Raw genomic sequence first — 15,552 nt, 5'->3', positions numbered from 1 at the left:
TGATTTCTGCAGACTAAAGGGCTGCGACACGGAAGATGGAAGAGCTTGCTTTCAGATATTCTTCAGCTGTGAAGCCTGCACTGCAGGGGGCTGGCCTAGATGACCCTTGGAGACCCTTCCAATTCTATGATTCTCAGGTATAAGCACCCTGAATCTATTTATTGACTGGGAGAGAAGACACTCCTCTAGAGAGTTCTGTATGTGCTAACTCAAGAGTAAAATAAGCTTTGGAGAAAACAGCATTTCACACCTTGGCGGTTTTATGAGGGAGTGGTGTTTTAATTAGAATTCCACTAGACAAATAAAGACTTGAGCAAATAGACAAATAAATGTTCCAATTATTTCCTTGGCCTCGAAAGGTGGCGGGAAGAGGATTTAATAAGAGTTTCTACAATAGCAGGGTCCTTTATTAGGAAGGTCAGGTTTCTCTAAACTGGATGAGTCTCTAGGAGGAAACAGGATCGAGAGAAGTTTGTATGTAGTAAAAATACTTTTCTTATAAGACAGTTCTAAGTGGGAAAAGTCATGGGTGAGAACACACCCTGGGCAACACTTTATACACGCAGCACAAAGTTCCAAAAGATTCTAAATGGACCATTTCTCTGTACGAGCCTCTACTGACGTGACCAATCCTTCCCCCAAAATCTTGAAGTCTTCCAAAATGGCCTCCACATTGGGAACTGTCAGAGGCTCAGGGGCGAGGGCGGACATCATTCTTCCTTTCATGCTCAGCGCCTGTGACGGAAAGAACAGATATAATAAGCAACTGAGTTCAGACCGCAGCTCTACTCAAGCATTGTACCAAATCCAGGTTTAGAACCCAAAATCTGAACTGAGGTTCTGAACAGGTAGACAAACCATGGTTTGCGGCTCGCCTGTCTGGTTTCATCATCCATCTGCTCAGCATTTCTACGTCTTAAGAATGTCGGGCACACGGGCGCGTGGTGCGTAGATCGCTCCGGTACCCCCGCCCCGTTTCTTGCTGCGGCTGGTGGGTGGATGCTGTGCACCGCACGGCGCCCCCCTGGCAGCCCGGCGCCCTGGCACCCCTCGCCACCCAGCCTTCCCCTAGAGCCGGCCCTGATTTCTACTTCCGTGCTATAAGAGCCTCCAGAGGTGCAGAGAGTGTGGTTTTCCCATTTAGGTATCGCAACAAACCATGGTTTCCAAACCACCGCCTTTTCAGTGGTGACACCCAGTATTTGGAATTTCTTCCTCAAACCAACTTGCATAGAGCTGATCTTTACCTTTACAATGCCAGGTTATTATTTATTTATTTATTTATTTATTTATTTATTTATACCCCACCCATCTGGCTGGGTTTCCCCCGCCACTCTGGGTGGCTTCCAACAAATAGCAAAATACATTAAAATATCACAGATTAAAAACTTCCCTAAACAGGGCTGCCTTTAGGTGTTTTCTAAATGTCAGGTAGTTGTTTATCTCCTTGACTTCCGATGGGAGGGTGTTTCACAGGGCGGGCGCCACTACCGAGAAGGCCCTCTGCGCTGGATCTCAGTGTCCGGGCTGAACGATGGGGGTGGAGACGCTCCTTCAGGTATACAGGACCGAGGTTGTAAAGGTAAGTTAAAAATACCTCTTTTTTCTTTTCTTTTTTACTTATCTGGCCAATTTAAGACGGTCTGATACTGTTTCTATCTTACTGGTATAGATTCCATGCTTTGCAATAAATAATCTGTTGCTTTAGCGGGAAAACTGCCCTAAAACTTTCCTATTACTCTGGAAGAGTGAGGAAGAAACCTTTGCTAAGTGATATGGTTTGCTAAACCGTACTCGGGTTTCTCCTTTAACCATGGTTTGGGCATGATGCTTGAATTGAGCCCCGCTCCCTAGGCCTTGCTAGCCTCCAAAACTGAAAGCCAGCCTGAGCCATTTGAGCAGAATCTGCCGGCCAACAGGACCCCAACTGATGCACAAAATGCATATACACAACAGCACAGGGGCAGCCAGGGTGGTGCCCCTCCACCATGAGGGCTAGGAACTTATTTTGCTAGTAAAAAAGGATGGGGGTGGGGAAAAGGATGCTTGATTATTCAGCCGACTCTCATCAGATTTCATGCTAGAGGCTCTGTTCTGCAACCAGTTGGGCATGCCAAGCCATGCAAATTCCAACACCCTCCGACTCTCTTATCCACATGAGCAGTTGCAGTTCCAAAGGAGCAGCCATGTAGATTTATTTATCCTTTGGCTGAAAGCCAGGAGTTCCCCACCCTCTGCTCAAGTCACCTTTCCCTCCAGCTACAATACACCTTGCACTTCCAAAGTGGCTTCTTTTCTGGGATCGCTGCCAAGCCCTTCATCAATCAGCTCTGGCCTTTCTCGTCCCTCATCTTCTTTTGCACCTGCGCTCTCTCTCTCTCTCTCTCTCTCTCTCTCTCTCTCTCTCTCTCTCTCTCTCTTCTAGCTGTCTCCTCATCTATCCCCCCCTTAGATCCTTTCTCCCCTCCAACCCAAAAGGTCTCTGTACCTTTCGCCATGTCGCTTGCCGAAACAGCAGCCCCTCGCTCATCGGCCAAGATTCCCCTTCTCTCTGCAAGCCTCTCCCTGAGCCATCCCTCCCTGTGTCACTTAACATCAGCTCTAAGCATTCTGGCAGGCAGAACGCTCTCCTGCCACCTCTATTTGCTGCCCAGCGCCTTGTACACAGAGGGCCCTGTGCAATTGCGACCAGGGCTGCTGCTAGGGTTGTTTGCGCCCTAGGCGAGATCACCTTCTGGCACCACCACCCCCCCAATTTCCCAGAGTTGTTGACCTTTTTTAGAAAAAATAAAAGTGGAATAAAAAATAGAAAAAAGAGAAAAGAGAAAAAATAGGAAATAGGAAATAGGAAAAAATAAAAAAGTAGGAAAAAAAGAGAGAGAGTTCCTTGGCTGAAAGGCGGGCTGAAAGGCGGCCTCAGAGCCTCCGGAGAGTGGCCTGAAGCCGCTCAACAGCTGAGGGCGTGGAGGAGGCAGCCCCAGGCAGCACCGGGGGACGGGCAGGCTGGCCAGCGCCCCCTCCATTTTGGTGCCCTAGGCAGCTGCCTAGTTCGCCTTAATGGACGCGCCGGCCCTGATTGCGACCTAGAAGCCAGGTTACAAAAATGCACATGGTCCAAATCCTAGGGTTCAGACCGCCTCACCTTGAAAGGCTGTGGCTCGAAGGCCGGAGGCTTCCAGAGGACTCCTATCACCTCTCCTCCATGCTTGTCGTAGAAAAACATCGCCAGGTCACTGAAGGCCTCCTGGAAAGGAGAGAGGTTTAGAAGAGACCAGGGTTAAGCTGGCTGTTTTGGAAGGACAACATTGATCCAAACCTGCATTGATACAGAGGTGCCAAACGAACACTTCTGCAAAAATTGCATGGTTAGAACATATCACAAATGTTTATGTCACAAACAGAACAATCAAAACTACGATAAGGTGTAGAAAGAGGACTCTGAGAGCAACAAATTTAAAACTTGAACCAAGCGTCACCGGTTCCAATTATTCCCAGGGATTCTCAATGCAGACGCGATGTCCTCAAACCCATTCCACCTCGCAGCATCTTAGGTTATGTAATGTTATTTGTTCCTGTGATATTACCAGGTTGGGTTTAACCAAGAAGAAATAAAAAGGTATTTATGTGATTTATTCCAGATCTTCGGTATGTTGATTATTTCTGGCATTTGCAAGTTTAACACCTGGTCTGTGATATGCAGATTGCACAGAAACTCAAAAAATAAGGCGCTCAAAGGCGAGGGTTGTTGTGAGAAACAGCGGAGGAATGCGTTCCTGCCCCAGGGGGAGACTGAGGCCGCGCAGCAGCCTGAAGCTCATAAACGATTGGCTCCTTCGTCACATTTTGGCTAGGGAGAAAACCGAGAGGAGGGTCAGAGTGACAGATGGAGATTGGGCGAAGCTTGCCAATACATTCCTGTAAGGGGAAATGCTTTCACATAAGACTTAAGCTGGGCTCGTCTTGCCCCATCAGCCGTTGCAAATAAACAAATGACTCTAAAACGGTTTAGAACGGAGCAGAGCCTCAACATCACCTACCCATATACCTGCCCAACGCCCATCAAGGTCACACACAGGTCAATCTTTATGTGCGTTGAGACCCACCCTCGACATAAAGCTAATGCATCAATGCATGGACAAAATGAAGCTCAGCTCGTGTTGAATTCTCATGTTTGTTTTAAGGGGGAGGGGGAAGAGGAGGCGAGACCAGTAGCTTCTTTTCCAAGCAGCTCAGCACAGTCCCTGGTGTTCCAAGGCCACGTGGAGAGCCCCTCTTGTGTCACAAGGACACCTGGAAAATAGCCGGAAAGCTGACTGCAAATTGCTTGCCTGTTTTGCAACGCTGGCGGGAAACAGATTTCTAGATTAGATTGCTGCGTCTAACGCACCCAAGGGGCTCAGAGACTATGACTGAGATTTCCCCCACCCCACCCCGGATGTTTTGGATTACAGCTCAGCTCCCATCAGTTGTGCAGGCTGGGGCATGTGGGAATTGTAACCCAAAACGTTTGGATGGCACCAGGCTGGGGAAAGCTCCCATAAACCGCCTTCCATATAAATGAATGGGTAACGTTCACTCATAGAATCATAGAACCGTAGAGTCGGAAGGGACACCCCCTCCAACGGTCATCTAGTTCAACCCCCTGCAAAGCAGGAATCTCAACATGCGGTTCCCATCCAATTTGAAACCATACCGGACCCTGCTTAGCTTTGTGAATGCGCTAGCAGTTTTATTGCTGCACAAGGACAAGAAGGGGGAACTGAAGCTCTGCCCTCAAAGTATACAACAACCTCCAGACCTTTAGAAGGCATCTCAAGGCAGCCCTGTTTAGGGAAGCTTTTAATGTTTGATGGATTTCTGTATTTTAATATTTTGTTGGAAGCCGCCCAGAGTGGCTGGGAGAACCCGGCCAGATGGGCGGTGTGAGGGACAGGGGATATCGCGAAGTCCCTCCCCTCCTGAGTTCAAGCCCATCCCCGAGCACAGGGGAAAGCAGAGAGAGTTCCGATGCCAGTGGGGAAGCAGGAAGTCGTGTCCGAGGCTCAGGCAAGGTAGAGGAGCCAGGGTCCCAGGTGGGACAGGAAGGGGCGAATAAGGGGGGGAGACCCATCCCCCCAACTCCGGAATTACGCAGAAAGAGGAGGGGAAAGAGGATGGGTCTGCCAAAGCTTTTGTGTTGGAGAAAGACGCGCCAAAAGCCATTCGGAGGTTCTGAAACCGACTGACCACACCACTCCGTGTAAATAGCAATGACTTCAGCACTGTAAATACGCAGCACCAATAAAAGAATAAAATGCAGAGCTGCGTAGCGTCGTTACTCTGAAGTAGCCCACTCCGGCCACTGTGACAGCAACCTCCGAATCCCTTTTTGGGCTACTTTGGAGTTGCCGGGATGAGCGTGTCAGAGGCGGAGAGATGGCGGCAGATCGCGGAGCAAGCCCAGCAAGAACTGCAGCAGCTGTCGCTGCAGGCGCAGGGGGAATTGAAGGCAGCTAAAGAAGAGACTAAGAAGGTCCAGGACGACCGGCTACAACTTGCGGAACAGGTGAGAGCGCTACAGGAAAGAGAGCAGGAATTAAGGGCGGTGGCGGTAGACCTCCAAAACAAGCTGGATGCAGAGAAAAACAAGGCGGGAGGGGCACCCCAAGTCCAAGTGCTGCCAGGAAGGAGAGCCGGGACCCTAGTAAGCAAGTTCAATGGAGACCCGAGGGAATATCAGGGCTTTGAGACTGAGATTGTGTATGCTCTTGAGCTGCACCACGATGAGTTCCCTGATGATGAGCACAGGGTAGCGTTTATTGTGGAGCACCTAACCGGGGCAGCCAGGGAGTGGCTAAGACCGTTAATCGCAACAAAGAATCCTTGCATGAAGAATGTCAAACTATTTCTAGAAGGTTTGAAAATGATGTATTCGTCCGATAGTCATATGGACCAGACTAAGGAGGAACTTCATAATTTACGCCAACGAAATATGACAGTTCGCGCGTATTGGGCGAAATTCACCATGCTGGTGCACAGATTGGGGTGGGAACTAGAGTCACCCCCAATGCAAGCGGCGTTCTACTTGGGGTTGCATGAGGAGGTGAAGGATGAGCTCTCGAGAGGTCCAAAGCCCAGTAATATGGATCAGCTGAGCAAAGCGGCTCTGGCGGTGGGGGTGAGACAGGAATCCCGGTGGAGCGACAAGCAAGCAACGCGCGCAAAGCGGGCTTGGTTCCCACGGTCGCAGGAGAAGCCACTCCCCCAACAACCCTTTCAAGCCACGCCTGGGGCCAGCCAGGACCAGGAACCCATGCAGATTGATAGCGCGCGCGCGCGGGCTTTTCAAACCCCAGCGGCGCCAAGACGCAAGGAGGGAAGGGGTGGGAATTGCTTTCTCTGCAACTCCCCCCAGCATCTCGTCAGAGACTGCCCACATCGCAGGGAGTGGCAAGGAAAGGCGGGAACGGTTGTGCCCTCCCCCACTGACGCAGCACCACAGCAGGGAAACGGGAAAGCCTGGCTGCAGGAGACAAGGGGCAGCAGCCAGGCACAGTCAGCAGACAACAGCCCCAGCCCACCCGCCCGCACAGAGAGGAGCAGAGCCAGCCCACCCCTCCCAGAGCAGGAGTGGTTCTAGAAGTGATGCTCACGCTCCCAAATGGCTATCCCCTGACGGTCCTCGCCCTAATTGACAGTGGGGCGTCAGCGAACTTCTTCTCGAGGAACTTTGCAGAACAGCACCAGATCCAGCTTCTGCAGCTGGATTTTCCTCTGCACGTGGCAACCATTGACGGCAGAGAGTTGCTGGGAGGGGCCATCACCCATCAAACCCCCCCCATGAGAATGACGGTGGGAAGGCACTCAGAGACACTGGCATTCAACGTCACCACCATCTCAGACCCCCCCATCGTCTTGGGCATGAGCTGGCTGGCGCGCCACGACCCCTCCATCAGTTGGCACCAGAGATGCATCACTTTTGGATCGGACTTTTGCCTGGAACATTGCATGCAGCACCAACCAGGGGAGGGGCCCCCGATAGCCACGGTGGCCACCATGCACATCAAAGGGGGTGAGGCGATACCCAAGCCGTACTGGGACCTGCAGGAGGTCTTCAGCGAAGCGGAGTCCGACCACCTACCCCCACACAGGCCTTTTGACTGCCAGATCAACCTGGTGCCAGGGGCAACTATACCCCCGGCCAAGCTGTACGCCATGTCAGACCAGGAACTGGAGGATCTGCGCGCTTTCATCGACAAGAACCTCAAGCGGGGGTTCATCAGAGAAAGCAAGGCAGCAGGGGGCAGCCCGGTCTTCTGGGTGGACAAGAAAGACACGCAACAGCGCCGTCTTGTGGTGGATTTTAGACGGCTAAATTCAGTGACAGAGCCAGTGGCTTTCCCCATGCCCAGAGTGGATGATCTCCTGACAGCGGCACGCAGGGGCAAGATTTTCACCAAGCTAGACCTGAGGGGGGCGTACAACTTGATCAGGATCCGGGAAGGCGATGAATGGAAAACCACGATGTTCACGCCTCTGGGCTCTTTTGAATATCTGGTGATGCCCTTCGGGTTGCAAGGGGGCTCAGCATGCTTCCAGGCCTTCATGCACCACGTCCTGGGGTCCCTCCTCTTCAGGAAATGCTTGGTCTTCCTGGATGACATCCTTATCTATTCCGATGACCCAGTGCAGCATGTGAAAGATGTCAGGGAGGTGTTGCAGCGCCTGAAGGAGAACCACCTGTATGTGAAGCTGGAGAAGTGCAAGTTTCACACCAAGGAGGTGGACTTCCTGGGCTACAAGCTGTCAGACAAGGGGCTGGCGATGGACAAGGACAAGGTGCAGGCCATCCTGGACTGGCACAGCCCCAGGACGCGCAAAGATGCCCAACGCCTACTAGGCTTCGCCAACTTCTACAGGAAGTTCATCAAGAACTTCTCTCGCGTTACGGCTCCCATCACTGACTGCCTGAGAGGCAAGCAGAAGTTCAGGTGGACACCAGAGGTGCAAGCAGCGTTCGAAAGCCTCAAGAGGGTGTTCGCCTCAGACCAGAACCTGTTCCACGTGGTTCAGGACGCGCCCCTACGCGTGGAGACAGATGCTTCTGATAAAGCTGTGGGCGCCATTCTGTTGCAACTGGACGCCAACAGAGAGTGGAGACCCTGTGCCTTCTTCTCCAGGAAGTTGACCCAGCCAGAGCGAAACTACACGGTGTTTGATCGGGAACTTCTTGCGATCCACGCTGCGTTCCAGCACTGGAGACACTTCCTGGTGGGCGCCAAGCACCCCATCCAGGTGTGCACTGACCACAAGAACCTGGAGTTCTGGAGAACTGCCAGGGTGCTCAACCAGCGGCAGATACGGTGGGCAGAGTTCTTCTCGAACTTCAACTTCTCCATACACTACATCCCGGGAGAGCAGAATGTCAGGGCGGATGCCCTCTCCCGCAAGCCAGAGTACATGGAGGAGGAGGCGCCACCGGCACCCAGGCACATTTTCCCCCCGTCAGCATGGTCCTGCGGAGCAGCAGTGGTGAGCGAGGCAGAACTCACAGCACTGACGGCAGCGGATGAATTTGCCAACCGCATCTTCAGAGAACTGAGAGGGGGGGGGAGCACGCAAAAGACTTTGCAGAACGCAGGGGGCTGCTTTTCTACAAGGGTGCACTGTACCTGCCCACCACCCAGCTTAGACGTACGGTCCTCAAGCAGATGCACGACAACCCAACGGCGGGTCATTTTGGGAGGGACAAGACCGCTCACCTAGTCATGAGACACTTCTGGTGGCCAGGGGTGCGGGAAGATGTTCGAGACTATGTACGGGGCTGTGACACCTGCCAGCGGGCAAAGGTGGTCAGAGCAGCGCCACCGGGATTGCTGGAGCCCTTAGCCACGCCACACAGGCCGTGGGAAGTGGTGTCCATGGACTTCATCACAGATCTGCCTTCTTCCAGGGGCAAGACCGCAGTGTTGGTGGTGGTGGACCTCATGTCCAAAATGTGCCACTTTATACCGTGTGCCAGGGCGGTCTCTGCAGAAGAGACAGCCAAACTGTTTGTGGATCACGTATTCAGACTGCATGGATTACCTTTAAGGGTTATTTCGGATCGTGGCCGCCAATTTGTTTCCAGGTTCTGGCGGCGGCTCATGAACCTCCTGCAGGTGGAGGTCAGCTTGTCGACGGCTAGACACCCGCAGACCAATGGACAGGCGGAGAGGGTCAACGCCATTCTGCAGCAGTACCTGAGATGCTACGTCAGCCAGCGGCAAACGGACTGGGTGGATCGCCTGCCACTGGCAGAATTTGCCTATAACAATGCGGTGCACGTCTCCACAGGGGTGTCGCCCTTTAAGGCCAATTACGGGCGCGACCTCAGATCTTTCCCAGAGAGGGAGGGGGAGGAGGAGGAGGAGGGCCCACAGGCTGAGGATTGGGCAGAGGAACTGGAGACGGTGCACCAGCAGCTCAGAGAACACTTGGAGAGAGCCAAGGAAGCGTACAAGAAGGGGGCAGATCGCCACAGGCGACCGGGGGAGGTCATTAGGGTGGGGGACAAAGTTTGGTTGTCCTCGGAGGGCCTTCCCATCAGAGGGAGGTGCAAAAAGCTGGCGCCCAGAAGGTTGGGCCCCTTCACGGTCACGCAACAGGTCAACCCGGTGGCATACAGGCTGGCACTGCCAGAGGACATGAGGGTGCACCCAGTGTTTCATAGATCGCTGCTGTCTCCGTACAGGGAAAGTAGCAGGCTCCGAGGCAGCGAACAAACCCCTGAGGGAGGGGGGGAGAGGGAAGGAAGGGAGCAACTCAATGAGGCCACAGCCATCCTGGACTCAAGGAGGGGGGTGGGGGGCCTGGAGTACCTCATGGCATGGGAGGATGCTCCACCGTCCCAGAATGAATGGGTCCCAGCCACTCAGATACAGGAGGAATTCCTGGTAGAAGAATTTCACGCCCTCTTTCCCCATAGACCCAAGCCCTGGCACATGGAAAGGGAGGGGGAGGGGGAGGAAGCACGGGAGAGCAGTTCACCATGGCGCTGGGAAGCGGAGTTTGAGGAACCAGAGGATGAGGTATGGGTGTCACCGAGATCCACCCAGTCAGAGGAAGGAGCAGATTGGCAGAACATTTTTACCCCTACCAGCTCTGACGCCACGGACTTTTTGGGATTCCCGTCCTCCCAGGCGGAAGGGGGGGGCTCGCAGGACTGGGGGGAGGTGTTCACACCAACGGGCTCGGAAAGCACTGAGTTCTTAGGCTTCCAGTCGTCACCGACACCTGGGGGGGACCTGGGGAGGGGTGAAGGAGAGCTTGGGAGGGGGGTGGATGTGAGGGACAGGGGATATCGCGAAGTCCCTCCCCTCCTGAGTTCAAGCCCATCCCCGAGCACAGGGGAAAGCAGAGAGAGTTCCGATGCCAGTGGGGAAGCAGGAAGTCGTGTCCGAGGCTCAGGCAAGGTAGAGGAGCCAGGGTCCCAGGTGGGACAGGAAGGGGCGAATAAGGGGGGGAGACCCATCCCCCCAACTCCGGAATTACGCAGAAAGAGGAGGGGAAAGAGGATGGGTCTGCCAAAGCTTTTGTGTTGGAGAAAGACGCGCCAAAAGCCATTCGGAGGTTCTGAAACCGACTGACCACACCACTCCGTGTAAATAGCAATGACTTCAGCACTGTAAATACGCAGCACCAATAAAAGAATAAAATGCAGAGCTGCGTAGCGTCGTTACTCTGAAGTAGCCCACTCCGGCCACTGTGACAGGCGGGGTATAAATAATATATTATTATTATTATTATTATTATTATTATTATTATTATTATTATTATTATTATACAACTGCAGTCGTGTCAAAATCTCACTTCCATCAAACCCCTCCTCTGGGTCCAGCTTTTCTTTTCGTTATTAAATCGTTCCCAGAGTTGGCGAGGTTCGTTTGATACCAAGAAACTGTTGACATTTTCAGCCCTCCCGTTGCGAGAATCTGGTGATTTGATGTTTTGAGAAAGGAGGGGGAGGAACTGCTCCTTTCTTCTTCCATCCCTGACTGATCGAGTGCTGGTTTCGTTTTTACCTTGTAGAGATAACAATGTAGCACTCATGCAAGCCAGTGTATTCTATAGTATGTAGCTTTTGTAAATAAAAAAAATGAGGTATGCTTCTAACCTCCACAGCAAGCTTCCGCGTGGATCTCTGCTGTTACTGAATGGTGCTCACAATTGCTGTTGTGAGTCCAGGCTATCGGGTCACGCTGAAGGTGCTCCAGTCACTTAGCCGTGGGGCTTGAGACGTGGGGCAGAACCTGGTATATACCCACAGAAACCGAGCCTTTAGCACCATCGTCCCGGTTCCTGCCACCAGAGATTCAGCAGGGTTCCTTCTGTGCCAGCTCAAAAAATGCCTGATGAAACGGTTTCTGTTCTGCCAGGCCTAGGAGGGCAATTAAGAGTAAACTCTTCCGCGGTGATTAACTAATGCCCGTTATTTAATTTTGTAATGGTTTTATTGTATGGGTTTATGTTTTTCTTGGGATGCAGGTGGCGCTGTGGATTAAACCACAGAGCCTAGGGCTTGCTGATCAGAAGGTCAGTGGTTCGAATCCCAGCAATGGGGTGAGCTCCTGTTGTTCAGTCCCAGCTCCTGCCAACCTAGCAGTTAGAAAGCACATCAAAGTGCAAATAGATAAATAGGTACCGCTCCAAGCGGGAAGGTAAATGCTGTTTCCGTGCACTGCTCTGGTTCGCCAGAAGCGGCTTTGTCATGCTGGCCACAGGACCCGGAAGCTGTACGCTGGCTCCCTCGGCCAATAACGCGAGATGAGCGGCGCAACCCCAGAGTCGGTCACGACTGGACCTAATGGTCAGGGGTCCCTTTACCTATGTTTTTATTGCTGTAAATCCTGTGTGTGTGTGTGTGTGTGTGTGTGTGTGTGTGTGTGTGTGTGTGGTGCAACACTGGTATACAAATGTTTTTATTTGTACGCAGCAAGTTATTAATATATTAATACTTAATTAATAATTAATATATTAAGCCTGCCTGGACCGTTGGCTCAGCCACTAACCTCACATCACCTGATAACTCAGCCTATGCACGTGCATAAGAAAATAAGAAAAGCCAGATCAGGCCCATGCCCCAATCTAGTCCACCATCCTGCTCTCACAGTGGCTAACCAGGCACCCGCCCCAAAGGGAAACCCAAAAGCAGGGCCCATGCCTCCTGTGGGAGTGAGTTCCACAGATTAACTGTAAAGCGGAGGCAATCTCGGGCTGCCCCTGCAGAGGGAGGCCAGGTTTAAGTTTGCGCAACTGAAACAGTTGACTGGGTCCAACTGAAACCACAGCACATTGCAGTGGCTTTCCAACCCTTTTGAGCCCATGGTGCCTTTGACCAACTGCATATTTTCTGTGGCTCCCCTGTGGCGTTTCAGGCCAGACTCAGGGAGGGAGAGAGAGAGATCAAGAGAAGTATTTGCAGATATTCAGCAAGGATGGCTGATGTGAATAGGGAAAAGGAGAGTGCTGAGGCAACACAGGTTGAAAACCTCTGCCTCATTGCATTAACTCGCACGTGGATGATGATGCTATTATACTAATAAGCCTGAGAGATTACGCTTTATGTCTGGGCACAGAGGAATATATGGGGTGCTAATCGCCTCCCCCCCCGCCTTTTCTCATGACGGACGCTTGCTTAATGAAGCCATGTGTGCTAATAAACGTCGGGAGGAATATTGCTCTGTGCCCTGCCAGGATTCTGAACCTTCTTGTTAAAATCCACAGTGTGATTCAGAAGCTGCTGAAGCAACAAAATCCAGATGCTTTTAAAAAATAATAATAGTAAGGAAGGGTTACGCACTGCCTGGGAAACTTCCCTTTTGCCAGGAGTCAATGGAGGCACAGATCAGGACAGAACCTGTTCCCTCGCTCTGTTGCAAGGCGATTGTTGAAGAATTGGCTCGGTCTGGGAACGACCCGGGTGTCACCAGGTTCTCCAAAAGCAGCTGCTGCTTGCCTGCTTCCTGCATGGTGAATCCCTCCTTTTTATCTTGTTTCCCTGGAGTTTGCAGCAGCAACATCTCTGAGGCCACTTTGTGGTCTGCATTAAGCAATCTACGTAAAGGCCGAGAGAGCTAGCTGCTTACGTTTATAAGTTTCTGCCTAGGTTTCTGCTGCAGATAGAGACTTGTAAAGCTCTACACGGCATGGGAAGAAGTGGATAGGGTTACGTTTTCTCCTGCTCCAGAGAAGCGGACACGGAGCAATGGATTCAAACTACGGTACAAGAAAGAAGATTCCACCTAAACATTAGGAAGATCTTCCTGATAGTAAGAGCTGTTCAGCAGTGGAATTTGCTGCCAAGGAGTGTGGTGGAGTCTCCTTCTTTGGAGGTCTTTAAGCAGAGGCTGATCGCCGAAGAATTGATGCTTTTGAATTATGGTGCTGGAGGAGACTCTTGAGAGTCCCATGGACTGCAAGAAGATCAAACCTATCCATTCTGAAGGAAATCAGCCCTGAGTGCTCACTGGAAGGACAGATCATGAAGCTTCGGCTCCAATACTTTGGCCACCTCATGAGAAGGGAAGACTCCCTGGAAAAGACCCTGATGTTGGGAAAGATTGAGGGCACTAGGAGAAGGGGACGGCAGAGGACAAGATGGTTGGACAGTGTTCTTGAAGCTACGAACATGAGTTTGACCAAACTGTGGGAGGCAGTGGAAGACAGGAGTGCCTGGCTTGCTCTGGTCCATGGGGTCACAAAGAGTCGGACACGACTAAATGACTAAACAACAACAACAAAGCAAAGGCTTGATAGGCATATGTCAAGAATGCTTTGATGGTGTTTCCTGCTTGGCAGGGGGTTGGACTGGATGGCCCTTGTGGTCTCTTCCAACTCTATGATTCTATGATTCTATGATCATCTCTGCCTTCGCTTGGAAGGCAAACAGACCTGCCTTAAGGGAAGCCCGCATGCAAAGGGTCAAAGATGAAACCCAAGAAAAGAGAAAAGGACCTGGAGGTATTATAAAATAGATTGAGGGAGCTTTCAAAGATTAAAGGTATTAAATTGGGTGCAAAAGAATTTAAGTTAAAGGCCTTCGCGGATGATCTGGTTTTAACTTTAGAAAATCCCGGCAAAAGTGTTGCAGAAGCATTAGAAGAAATTGAGAGATTTGGACAGATGGCAGAATTCAAATTGAATAGAAATAAAACAAAGATGGTGGTATGGAAGAAAAGGAGGAATTACAGCAAAAACATGGAATTATGGTGGCCAAAAAAAGTAAAGTATTTGGGAACATGGCTGACAGCAAAGAACATAAATTTGTTCAATGATAATTACGAACCTGTGTGGAAGGAGGTAAAGAAAGATTTAGAAGTATGAAATAGAATGAAGTTGTCTTTCCTTGGAAGAATTGCTGCAATTAAGATGAATGTGTTGCCGAAGATGTTATTCTTATTTCAAACAATTATTCTTATTTCAAACAATTCCTATAATCAAGGGGACAGGACAATTCAAAGAATGGCCAAAAAAAACTTATCTAGATTTATCTGGCAGGGGAAGAAACCACGAATGAAGTTTAAACTATTGATTGATAAGAAAGAAAGAGGTGGATTCTCCGTGCCAGATTTGAAGATATATTATGAAGCGTCTTGTCTCTGCTGGGTAAGAGAATGGATAACATTGGAGAACACAGATTTGTTGAATTTAGAAGGTTTCGACAACAGATTCGGATGGCATGCTTACCTCTGGTATGAAAAGACAAATGCACATAAAGGTTTTACAAATCATGAAATAAGAAGAGCATTGTATGAAGTTTGGGGGAAAAATAAAATGCTGTTAGAAAGGAAGACTCCATGGTAGATTTCACCTGTAGAACTCTTAACGGTTAAAAAATTAAACATGGAAGGAAGGAGGGCCACGTATGAAGAGATTCTGATGAAAACAGACAGAGGTTGGAAATTAAAACCATATGATGAAATAAAAGAGGCTCTGACTGGATGGCTGCAATATCACCAAGTAAATGATGTGTTGTCAAAAGACAAGAAAGTAGGCTTTGAAGATAAAAGGTCCAAATTTCAAATATAACTGTCGAAAGACAGAGTGGAATTGCTGTCGAATATGTACAATTTATTGTTAGAGTGGTTTACAAAAGATGAAATGACAAAAGATGCGATGATAAGATGGGCAAGAGATTTTGGGTATAATATTGTCAGGGCCTAGACTGACATTCTAATCCAATGTGTCTCAAACTTGGGTCCCCAGCTGTTGTATGGACCCAAGTTTGAGAAACACTGCTCTTACCACTATGCCACACCACCTCTACACTGACTGGCTGCTGCTCTCCAGGGCTTCAGGTGGCATGTTTTGGGAATAATAATAATATTAATATTAATAATTTATTATTATTCATACCCCGCCCATCTGGCTGGGTTCTGAAGGTGCTAAAAGAAATAAATTCACACCCCAGTTTTCCAGTGGCCCATAGAAGTATGCTTCCGGCAGAGTCAAAATGCACAACACAAGAGGCTTGTTTGAAGCAAATCACCAGGAGTCGAAAGGCTTTTTAACTTCGTCTGTAATTCCTGCATT

At 50.4% G+C, this 15,552-nt stretch overlaps 1 non-coding gene across 3 annotated transcripts; it reads right to left on the bottom strand.

Moving 5' to 3' along the window:
* Positions 1 to 258: 258 nt before the first annotated feature.
* On the bottom strand, positions 259 to 12,975 carry LOC132592813 (uncharacterized). 3 transcript variants are annotated; one of them, XR_015946027.1, is made up of 3 exons: positions 12,821 to 12,975; positions 3,143 to 3,244; positions 259 to 735 (listed from the first exon to the last, which is right to left on the bottom strand). It is a non-coding gene; the product is annotated as an uncharacterized LOC132592813 (transcript). The 3 variants fall into 3 exon arrangements; XR_015946026.1 differs by lacking the exon at positions 12,821 to 12,975 and adding an exon at positions 3,477 to 4,048; XR_015946025.1 differs by lacking the exon at positions 12,821 to 12,975 and having other exon boundaries at positions 3,143 to 3,377.
* Between the last annotated feature and the right edge of the window lie 2,577 nt (positions 12,976 to 15,552).

This window comes from Zootoca vivipara, chromosome 10 (genome assembly GCF_965207765.1).
Source record: "Zootoca vivipara chromosome 10, rZooViv2.hap1.1, whole genome shotgun sequence".
In the NCBI taxonomy this organism is placed as follows: domain Eukaryota; kingdom Metazoa; phylum Chordata; class Lepidosauria; order Squamata; family Lacertidae; genus Zootoca; species Zootoca vivipara.
This window is presented reverse-complemented; position numbering and strand designations above follow the sequence as displayed.